Source organism: Amblyomma americanum, chromosome 1 (assembly GCF_052857255.1).
Source record: "Amblyomma americanum isolate KBUSLIRL-KWMA chromosome 1, ASM5285725v1, whole genome shotgun sequence".
NCBI classification, from domain to species: domain Eukaryota; kingdom Metazoa; phylum Arthropoda; class Arachnida; order Ixodida; family Ixodidae; genus Amblyomma; species Amblyomma americanum.
This window is the reverse complement of record NC_135497.1, coordinates 376,512,639-376,524,404: the sequence shown is the minus strand read 5'-3', so window position 1 is coordinate 376,524,404 and position 11,766 is coordinate 376,512,639. Positions and strand designations below refer to the sequence as shown.

The 11,766-nt window shown below is 50.7% G+C and overlaps 1 non-coding gene across 1 annotated transcript; it reads left to right on the top strand.

Moving 5' to 3' along the window:
- The first annotated feature begins 10,906 nt into the window (after positions 1-10,906).
- TRNAA-UGC (transfer RNA alanine (anticodon UGC)) lies at positions 10,907-10,978 on the top strand. Its single transcript has one exon. It is a non-coding gene; the product is annotated as a tRNA-Ala (tRNA).
- The last annotated feature ends 788 nt before the right edge of the window (positions 10,979-11,766 follow it).

The window sequence follows — 11,766 nt, the reverse complement described above, 5'->3', positions numbered from 1 at the left end:
TTCTTGCGGGCCTGTATGTCGATCCGGGGTGAAAGCACGACGTGCCGTGCTCATCCAATAAAGCATGAGCGAACGCCCCAGATACGACACATTTCCTACCAGCGCGGTTGCAAATTTGGCTTCGACAGCCCGCGCTACTGTAGCTACACAGGGCAGCCCGAGTCCTCCCCGTGAAGGGGGCCGCTGGCAAAGGCGCCGAGCTACCTGCGCCGTGCCACCATCCCATAGAAAAACGCCCACGAGGAACGCTAGCCGACTCGCAGTACGGCGCGGCATCACTGCCACGCGTGCAACATAGTGGGCAAAGGCGCGCGCGGCCCTTCACCACGGCTATCTTTGCCTCCGTAGAGAGGTCAAACTGAGCTGCCGTTGCTAGAGCAGTTTTCGTGCGCTCAACAACCTCTCCCCACGTCTGTGACAAAACTCCGGCCTGTTCGAAAAGGACCCCCAGCACCCGGACCCCGTCCATGAAAGGAATAGGCACCGGAAGGGGATCGCAGAAGGTCCCAAAACGTAGCGCCCGGCTCTTCCTGGCATTGAGCTCGGCGCCAGACAGCGCCGCGTAAACCTGAAACGTGGCCAGGAAAACCCTCAAATCTCCGGGTGTCCCGGACGAAGATTGAAATGTCGTCGGCATAGGCCGATACGACGATCGTTTGGTGTCCTGTCAGTGGAAAGCCGCGAATGCGTTCGTTGGAGGCAACGCTGCGCAGCAGGTGATCGAAAAACAAGACAAACAACGCCGGAGAAAGAGGGAATCCATGGTGCACGCCACGCGTTACCGGAAAGGAGGCGGTCACACCACCATTTAAGAATAGGTCGGCCGTGAGGTCGGAGTACAATAGCGCTCAAAGCACCTCAGGACGTAAAACAGGTAAGGATATTCCACCCTGTCAAACGCCTTCGCTTGGTCTGCCGAGACGAAAACCCCGTTAGTCCCCTTCGTGTGTGCGTACGCGAACATATCGCGCGTGAGCGTGAGTGACGCGAAGACCGAGCGGCCTGGCACAGCGCAGGACTGGTAGAGGCTAACGAGGCTCGGCAAAAAGGGCCGCAAGCGACTAGCCATGAGCGACGCCCCTAGTTTATAGTCCGTGTTCAGCAGGGTTATCGGCCGCCACGCCGCAGGGCATGACGACGTCTTTTCCTGCTTCGGGACTAACACAATTCGGCCCTTGGCAAAGGACGGTGGCTTAACTCCTTCCTGAAAGAAAGCGTTCACTCGGCGCGTAAGGAAGTCGACCAGCACATCGAAAAAGACGTAGTAGAAACCGGCGACCAGGCCGTCTGGTCCCGGTGCAGATGCACGGCCCATACTAAACCCAGGACTGCGAAGACTTCCTCCTTTGATGCGGGAGCACAAAGTGCCGGTTCCGCGTCATCGGGTAGGTTGGGGAGGGTGGCGCAAAAGGCGTCTACCACTGCTTCAAACCCATCCCACTCACACTGACCCTGCGAAACAAAACATTCAACAAAGTGCTCGCGGAAAACGCGCTCAATATCGTTGGCCTGATCACAGACCGCACCGTCTGGCATGGTGACGCTATTGATACGGGCCGGTCGCTCACTCTTAAGGCGAAGGCTGTTGGCATGCCTAAGATCTGCGGCAGCCTGCGCCGGCATGTGTAGGCTCGCTGCCGTACAGGAGGCCTGAGTTCCCTTCTCCAGTACGCAGTGGTACCGCACGCAAAGCGTGTCCAAGTACTCATGCATCGTGAAGGGCAGTTCACCTGCTCGCTTCATTATACGCATTCGACACAGCAAGTCACTGAGAGCCGCGGTCCTCCGTGCGCGCTTTGCTCGACATGTTTCGACTAAGCAATCGCGCACACGAGTCTTGAGGTCAAACCACGTCGAGGGAGTGAACTCGACGATCCGAGCAATAGACTCCGACAAATATTCGCGGATGCCGCGAACGCTCAATTCGTCCTCTACGAGGGAGACGTCCATTCGCCAAATAGCAGCGCCACCAACACGACCCGGAGCGCTCCTCAGGAAAACCACGACAAGAATGTGATCACTGAGCGTCCCGGCACCGGCCGGAAAGAAGACAACCTCGCAAGACCTTAACTGCAGGACGAGGGCACTACATAAATACACCCGATCTATTCGGGTGCGCTGCGACCTCTAGCACGTGTGGCCACGAAGAAGTCCCCGTGCAGCTCAACCCACGCGTCCTTAAAAGGGACACTGAGGAGAAATTGAAGTTGGCTTGTATCGTTAGAATACCAGCTCCTGATCACAAAAACCCCACTCTGACTGAAAAAAAAGCTCTTGTAAGGTAGGAAACAGCAACAACCAAAATACAGGTATCGCCACCACTAGGCCAATCTCGCAAGTACAAGCGTGATGACGTCATAAGACAAGAGACGCCACCTTGGAGGAATTTTCCTTACTCCATGGAATCACGAATCTCTGAGGCTGACGAAAGAAGGTTGCGCGGTTCAGTATTGAATTAAGTTTTTTTTTTTGAAACAGATAGCTCACTTTTATCACACAAGGAAGACGGACCAAAGACAATCTGAATGTTGGAAGCAAAGAAAACCGATGCTTGGTGGCGCCACAGGCGGCCAGGAGAGTTCCGGTTTTTTATGGCGCTTCGCGTCTATGAGCTTTGCGTGCCCCGTGGTTTTGTTTTTGATGCGCCTCGATTTACAAGCGCCGAACAGTTGAGCAACTCCAAGTGCCACTTCAAGTGCTAGTTAACCTTTGACGGAGACTGTTCAGGCTGGTCACATGATCGCCACGGTCGATGAAAAACTATGAAGGCACGATGGTCGGTGATCGTACAAGGCAGTTCGTAGTATAAAGAGCACTTGTGTCTTCGTACGCTCGCCCGGCGAAACGTTCCCGGCTGTTCCATTCAACTTCGAGCTACTTAACGTAAATCGTTTATAAGGGACGGGAGACAAGATACAAGGCAGTTAAGAAAAAATTGCTGATGGCCTAGCTCTTAGGCCAGGATATCCGTAGCCAAATCGCGGAGACTTCTGCATCGGAAGAGTGCATTCACCAGATGCGCTTTTATTCATTCTCAAAGCTTGAGCCGTAGTGGCGGAGTATATGCTGCCTTGCAAGAGCCGCCTAGCTGGCTCCCCTATCTGGATGGATGTGTGTGCATCCCGGTCTTTTGATGTTTTGGAAGGAGGGATCATGCCGGGGTAATGTGGCCTAGTGTTTTGTGGCATGAGCGTGCTTAGACTTTTCTTTTCAGCACTATTTCTATACAATAAAGACAAAAAGGCCGTAGTGGCGGAGTGGTAGTCTCCACCCATAACGCCAAAGGCACTGGTTCGATTCCGAGCCTCGTCACAGGTTTTCTTTTTTTTTTATTCAGTGAGTGTGTGTGTGGGGCGGTTCAGTGGCTCCCATAGGTGCCACCCCTGAATACGTTGGCTAGCGGTTAAGCGCAAGCACTGTTAAGCGTGGCCCGCATGGAGCGTTTCTCCGGGCGATTCGTCCGCGTCGACGGCAGCGGAGCGCTTTTTTGCCTCTGAAGAGGATGTTTTTGCCAAATCGTCGGGTTCTGGCGGAACAGATAAAATCGTCGACGCCCGCCGACGCCGGGATAGGGCAGCGACAAAGGGCCAATGGAGCCGAGCGGGCGTCACGTGATTCTGGACGGGCCTTTTTCATGTTCCTGTGCTGCCACTTCGCGTACAGCGCTGGAAGCTCATTGGAAGGGTACTGTGCGCCCAACCCGGCCGGAGTGAGTGCCGCTGCGGAGCACGTTTTGTAGGAATCTGTCAACGATTGCGTGTCCTGGGCAGCACCTGGTGGCTGTGTGCGAAGTCCGAGGCAGGCTGCTGAGCCCACCGAAGAGCAAATTCTTCAGTATCTCCGATCATGCGGCATGCGATGCGATCGCCAGCTGAACAAGGGTCGCCGCTTCAAAGATGAAGGCTACATTCGGAACATAACGTTCAATGAAATACCCCCGACCAGTGAGAATGGCGTTTTCCGCTGTATATGACTACCATCCATGAAAGGTGGATACCACATCGGGCACGCCATAGCAAAGAAAACGACTGGGGACAAACAGTTTTCACAATCCCGCCGCGGTGGCTGAGTGGTTATGGCGCTCGGCTGCTGGCCCGAAAGACGCGGGTTCGATCCCGGCCGCGGCGGCAGAATTTCGATGGAGGCAAAATTCTAGAGGTCCGTTTACTGTGCGATGTCAGTGCACGTTAAAGAACCCCAGGTGGTCGAAATTTCCGGAGCCCTCCCCTACGGCGTCCCTCATAGCCTGAATCGCTTTGGCAAGTTAAAACCCCACTAAACCAAACCAAGTTTTCACAAGCAATCATTGTGCTCAAGCGCTTCCGAATAACTACACGAGCGATAAAAGCACAAGCGCACTAGCAACATGGCAGCTCTGCTAGCATTTTACTTTATTTTCCCGCAGCACACCGCTGCACAGGTTAAACAAGCATGCGCGTCCATAAAGACGTGCGCGAGAAGCGCACAATGAGCCATTCCGACGAAACCACGCAGAACTTTTCATCATGGATATGATGCGAACACACGCATAACGCACCTTCTGCTTCTTCTGCCTCTTAATACATGGCACATACCCACATGGGGGTATTGGCCAAGATGTAGTGGCATAAACAAGGAAATTTCCTTAGGAGATTACGACAAAATTGTAGCACCATGCGTGAATGCTCTCGTAAGTTCTTTTTCGTTGTCCGCTCCACCGCGCGTTGAAAGCGGCTAACAGCACTTGCCCATTTGGCCTTCCTGCTTGAGAAAGCAAAAAGCATCGGAATGAAGTCTGGGTGCCGCGGTGACATTCGAGGCCTTCCTGCCCATAAATAAAACATTTCGTGATGGACTGCACACGCATTCAACCACAGTACCTCGTCCGCACCAGTCACAAAGTGATTCCCGCACAGTCTTGACGTGCTTGACGGTGCCCAATGGAGGTCACGATCGTCGAGCCGGCGAAGGGATTTTATCCACGCTTCGCGTTGAAGGCGGTTCCGGGAAGCGTTCAGAAAACGAAAAAAATCCGAGTTTGCTTCCCTTTACATATTGGGCAATGCAACTGTATGCAACACATGTCGTAGGCATTGCCAAATGCGTCGCACTGAACGCCCGACGGCTGCAGCAACGCACCCCGCGTAGGAAGCCGGTTTGTTTACACTTCCACGGCCGTTCTCGAGTGGCGCGCGACCCTTCCAATATGTTTCGCGACACCGCCGCCAGGGGACGGGCGCATGCGCAGTCGCGTTATATCAAACCTTCTAGCCTCTATAGTCGCGTCGTGAAAAAGGCGGATAACCCGGCCGAGGCAGGCCACAGCCGGTCTCGAGGGGAGCGCGCGCTTCTCTTCTTACATCCTTCGCAATGGGGTCTGTTTCCGCCTCCCGCCGCACCTTGGTGGGGCCGCCACTGCCCCACCGCTCCGCCGCTGAGACGGCCGTTCACGCGGAAGGAGAATAACGCGCGCTCGCTCCCAGTTCGGCCTGTGTCAGTGGTAACCGTCAAGCCTTTATATTTTACCTCTTGACGCAAAGACCGCGTAGTCAGCCCCTTTGCCATGGGAGAAATCTGAAACAACGGATTAACGATTGCGCGCTCCATCCTTTAGCCCGACTGTGTATGGTTGAACGTACTGCTTCGAGCATGGACTTTAACGCGCTCTACCCTTATATTTGGCTAAAAAGCAAGGCTATCGGCTTACATAGTTCGTCTTCCTGCAGGTTCTTTATGAGCGTGTAGAATGATATGCGGCATGTAATACTTGGATGGCAAGTTTTAAAGAGTAAATGATTCTACAGCGTAAATATAGCTCGTGAAACTTCAAGCGGAGCTGCTTTAATTTTGCACAACAGCGGCGTTAGCAAGAAGTCATGGTGCTCCCCAGGAAAACATCATGTCATTCACGAAACGAAAGGGTATAGACGGAGCCCAACCCTGGGCCGCAGGAGCAGAGCACGTTGCCCTCACGCGATGTCCAAGATCTTCTCTTGGAACAGAATTTTGAAGTTTGGCGAAAAAATTCAGTCAGTAGTTGACAGTAACTGCAAACATGAACTAACTGCCAGCAAAGCAAAATTAGTTCGGAACTGCGTTCTGTCAATAAAATCGGCCTTTACGAGCGAATAGACTTATCTGAGAGGCGATGAATATAAAAGCTTTGCATATTCTCCTGCATTTCTGTAGCCTCGTCATCGCTTTCGATAAAACTCCTGAGGGCACGAACTTTCATCACGTCACTCAGGAAACAAAGTAGCACCCCAAAAAGAAGTTTTAAGCAACCTAACGGAGCTCCACTAAAACTCACAGCAATGCGCGTTATACCAGCTGGCTTAGATTACAATGCAAGGGAATAAAAATTAACATTTGCGATGCTTACATCTTAATAAAAGTCACCGAATTTAAGAGAATAAAGGGCACTGGGCATTCAACTGCATAATCTGAGATCTTTCGCAAAGATATCTAAACCAATTTTTTTTTAGGCAGCTTCAGGACACGCCGCAGGTTGAATATACGTGGACAACAAAAAATGGCGCTCTTTATGGTAGCTGAAGTCAATCACTGGACATACATACTCTCTGAAATTGCAATACTCAGTACGCGTCAATATCTGTGGCAGCATACGCAGCTTGTACTGGTTGCTTCTGTTACGTTCTGTTAGCGTTAGTCAGGCCAGAATGACGACAAGGAAGCTTGCGTCCAAGTCGAAAATTGTTTATTGGGCGAACTCGTGTCCTCAAACAGGCGGCGCAGCGACAAATCAAAATTTAAAGGTGACAAGGCACTTGAAACATTAGACGCCTAATACGCTTACAACAATTTTGAACATGAAGAGAGACTTGTTCGCGACTACAGTCATTCCAGAGAAATCTGGTGGCCTCTCGTTTTACAATAAAAGCAGAAATGCCGCGTGCGATTGTCTTCGAGCACGGAACAATGCATTACAGTTCTTCTTGACAGTTGCGCGCACATTAGTAATTAGCATTCTTTTGAGCTATCGATACAGGCCTCTAATTCAAGGAAGTTGTGATCTATATGAGAGTGAAAATAAGTACATTCAGGACGTGCGAAAAGCGATATAGGCGAAATCGAGTACTATATACATCTCCCAGCAATCAGTTTATTTGGCAGTTCAACGTTGGTGTACATGAGTCTGACTTTCAACTTTACAAGTATCGTCTCAGGCCACCAGCTACGGCGCTCTCGGATTTACGGCTCACGCGTCGTAGAGAATATTTTCCTCGATATAGTACATTTTTTATGGGACGAGTGCGACACTTTCGTTCTCCAAGATTTCATTCTTTTCCTCTTAGCATTAACTTGTCATTTAATCACAGACCATGAGACATGCGCGAGGAAGTGATCAGAGTATTTCCTTCTGTATTTAAAACCACAAATGCTCTACATAGTTCTGAGAAATGTGAGAGTGATTCCTTATTTTAAATGTTTTCATCGAGCAAAGTTTGTGACGAAGAACCTGTGCACAAGTGGATTGTGTTGAAGATACGCAGTTTAAGCATCAGCATTTTGCTTTCTTTGATTTCGGTGCTGCGCTCATTATGAACCAACGGGCTACAGCGCGAAACCAGGCAAAAGCCATTCGCCGCCGCAGCTGCAGGCGTGGAGCCAGCGGTAGGGCCGTCGCGCCTCTAGCAGCGGCGGGCGGTGTAACTCTCGGAGAAAAACTCGAATTGCTTCTGCGGCGAATGCGAAGGCCGTATGAAAGAGCGCGCGCGCCTACTCGAGACCGGCCGTGGGGAGACTCGCATGGTGGATGCGCGCCCAAACGGGCTCCCGCATCGCAGATACAGATCGATGTGTGCCCGACTGCCTTCTCCCTTGCCTCCTTCCCTGCCCCTCTCTCCAAAGCAGACCCCCTTCCGCTCCTCTCTCTCTTTCCCCGCTCTCTCCATCTTGTCCTCTGTCTCTCTTTTCTTCCATTCCCTGCGCAGCTCAGTTTCGGTGTGCCCCTGAACAAGGAGGCAGTTACCGCGCAGCGCTCCCCTCCCCCTTCCCTCCTTTGGCACTGTGATGGTCAAGTCAAGCCGAAGCCTCACGCCGCAACTCGGCCACTTGAGCTCGTCCCCGAATGGCCTTTTCGCGGCCACATCCCGCAGAAGGTAAATATCTTCTTGCGTGCTAAAACGTTAGCGCTGCTTCTTTGCTTGCAGGCGTGCTTGCGCCGCGTCCGTGCTCGATGAAGCCGACGCGCCAACGTTCGCACTGCAGGCCGCCATGTTAGTCCTCGATGACGCTCACTCGCTGGGCACTTTCCGCTGGGAAGGCCGGGCGAGCGGGTAGTGCCGCAAACCCGCTGGCCGCCTGAGCGTTCTGCGCATGCGCACTGGCGCCCTCTCTCGTCCGCTCCACTCCGCTGGCCGCTGGCCCGCTCTGCTAAAAGTCTCTAATATTTATTAAAGTTCAGTCAGCAGATCACGTGATAAAATTTATTCGAGTGCTGCGAATTAGCCTTGAGCAGTCTTGACTGTTTACGTATATTACAATTACAGCAATTAATTCACCACATAAAGCAAACTCAGTGACTTTTCAGAACCAATGTACTTCTACACGAAACTCTCCCGTACCCATGGTGCCTGGCACGTCACCACCTTAGCGTCATGTACGACACTGGCCCCTTAGACGCACCCATTGCGGGGGAACAAAGCCAACTGCTGTAGCATTCGAGACAGCACCTCGAACCACGGTAGCCCCTTTGTACTGCTTAGAGAGCCAGTCATGAGTGCCTAGAAAAAGCTGCCTAGTTTTCTTTGTTCACCAGTTATGAATCCATGAAGATTTGAATGATGGAAATGATGCACGTATTTTTGCTGTTTACCGATGCAAGGCACATCTTCCAAGTAATGAGTACTGGCCAGTGAGTCGTGCATTTTCTCCTTACTTTCTCGTTACATTATTTTCCCAAAGATCCGTCCTCAGCACATCGACCATGTTTTAAAGATGACATCTCAGTACTTGAGTCAAAACAGTTTAGTGTGTTTCCATCTGCTTGACAATCCGGAATATTATTCAGATATACTATGATGCCTCTAATCAGGGTGAGAGTGCCGAATCCACTTTTTATGGCGTATTTGAAGAAGCATGGCACATTAAAGCTCTCGCAAGCAACGCCGCCATTGAGCGCAGAACTTAACGTGACAATTTCCGGTTGACAATAGATGGCTTGCGTGTGACGTCATGGGCGCCATCTTTGAGCGCACATCTTCGCTTCCTCAGTGTAGGCCAAAGCAGGGGGCGATAAGTGGATAAGAAAAGCGCCCAGGTTTTCGCCGCGCTTCTGATCCCAAGCATGGCGGTCACTGCGACGGCGGTGCAAACTGTGTACACGTCTGTGCACTTCCAAAACCTTTGACATGGTAATTTTCATCGATTGGCAACAACTCCTGCCGAGTATAAAGACCTGAATTTTGAACAAAAGCATTCATGCGTTAGTATACGATATATCGGAAGAGCTTCAAATACAAGAAGCTTCATTACAGACTATACTTCATTCCAGTGAGTCCTGCAATTATGACATTCCAGGAAACCGAGGCACACAGTTGGCATGGCGTGGACTGAAACACTGATAACACGCTGAAAACCACAGCCTAGAGCTGCCACGACACAAAGAGCAGCGAGCTACTGTAGCGAGCAGCCGGAGGTATGGGTCGGATTGAGCTGTCTGGTCACAAACTGGTTATTTGGTTCGTGCAAACGCCGCGAGTCGTGTTTGACTGGACTCGACCCTTCCACTCCGCCCACAGGGTGCGTTGACAAGCAGACCCCTCCGAAAATACACATAATCATTCACGCTTAGGTTTTCGAAAACATTTTTTTTTGCAGGTGAGGACCGAAGCGGGCGCCGGTTGACAACGCGTGTAGTCGCACCTCGCAGGGCGCGCCAGAGAGTCGACCCACTCGTATCGAGCGCATGTAAACGGAGAGTCGTAAGTTTGGCCGGCCTTGCTCAACTCTATGCCCTGAATGAACCCCCCGCTATCGAGTTCATGTAAACGAAACACCCCAGGGAGGCCGGAGAAGCGTAACCAAAACCGAAACTGGTCCCAGGTCAATGATCGATCTAGGATAACGTGCTGTTCTTTGCCGAGGGAAATTCCGTGTGCAAATATATGCCACACTTTTTTTTTTGCTTTCTAACTTTCATATGGATCTATTACGAAACTGAAAGATATATCAAAGTTTCTAAGCGTGTTAAGATGACGTAGTTGGGTAGTGTTTATGTCACCCGACGGCGTTGCATGGTCGTTTTACGACCGCAAAAAGGCAACGATTTCCAACGGGCTTTATTAAATTCAGACTCAATATTGCGCTGAAATATTTCGGAATCGGCATGTCTAATATTTATTGAATAAAAGAAAATTACAACCGGGCGGCTTCATTTTCTTTTCACAACCCCTTTAATAGAGATGATTCGTTTGACAGCGTCAGCCCGAGTCGGGCTGTCAGTAGCGTATACTGACGGCACACGCGTACTTTTGTTTCTGTTCACGTTTTTGCTATCGTCAAAGCGTTCCCCGTTGATTTTCTACGGTAGTCTTTACTTTTCGTGTACACTTCAGCTGTAACTAATTAATAATCGTTTTGTTTCTTCTAGTGCGTGCATATCTATCATAAACTGCGTGCGTGCTTGTGTGTTCAACCCTCGAAGGGCTTTAACTTGACAGCGTCATTCCACATTGGGCTAACAGCTGCTACTTTATTGTCTAAGTTTCGTGGGCATTATAATCTCGTATGTGTGCTCGTGCGAGGCAGGTAGAGAGATAGAGAGAGAGAGAGGCGGGCCTGGGCTCCTTTCCGACTTTCCAGCTTCCGATCTGGTGTTGCACAGTAGACGTAATGCTTGCAAACGAACGGCCTACTGCGGTACCTGCGAAGTTGTACACTTAATCGCCGATGGAAGAAGAGCGGGGGTGTAGCTCAGTGGTAGAGCGTTCGCTTTGCATGTGAAAGGCCCCGGGTTCGATCCCCGGCACCTCCACGAGACCGCCGCTTTTTTTTTTCTCGTCATACCATGAGCCACGAGTAAACAGAATGGATACACACTCCGCTCAACCCGTTTAAGTTTAGTGTCCGGGGTGGCTGCGGCCAAAGGAGGAAAAGTACCCTGAGTCTTGCATTCTCCTCGCTCGCCTTCCCCTAATATCCTCACACTCATCCTCGTTTTATTATTTTACTGTTCTTTCTCGCTCCCAATTTCCTGCTCTCGCCGACGCCATGGAGGAAGGATCCATGTTAAACCCACTCTAACCCTAAAACACGGCCGCCCGCTATCGTCATCACCCCACTTAGAGGAGCTTGACGCAAGTTTTCTTTTCTCATGCGATATATGTCTACTTTACTGAGTAATAAATGTATGATAGAAGTCCTAAACGGGCGATTTATAGTTTGATAAAAGCTTGCATAAAGGGGGCGGGGGGGGGGGGGGCCATTCCTTGCCGACCATTTACGGTGAAAACAAAATTTTGCCAAGAGCTATAGTTAACTTTTTAAACTGGTGGTTGTGTAGACCACTGCTTTCCAACAGGCTGATGATGACAATTATGACATTCCAGGAAACCGAGTAGTTCATAGCACACTACGACAATGTTATATGCCGGGTGTTTCAGCGAACACTTTCAAAACTTTTCAGAAATAGGCTTTCTTTGGTAAAATATCGCTTTTTCGGCGTAGTATTGCCAGTGTTGGCGGACACCAGAAAGCCGGTGTATCGTCTTATGTAGTAAGCTAGTTAACTCATTCTTAATAATTAACTTTTAACTAGTAGAA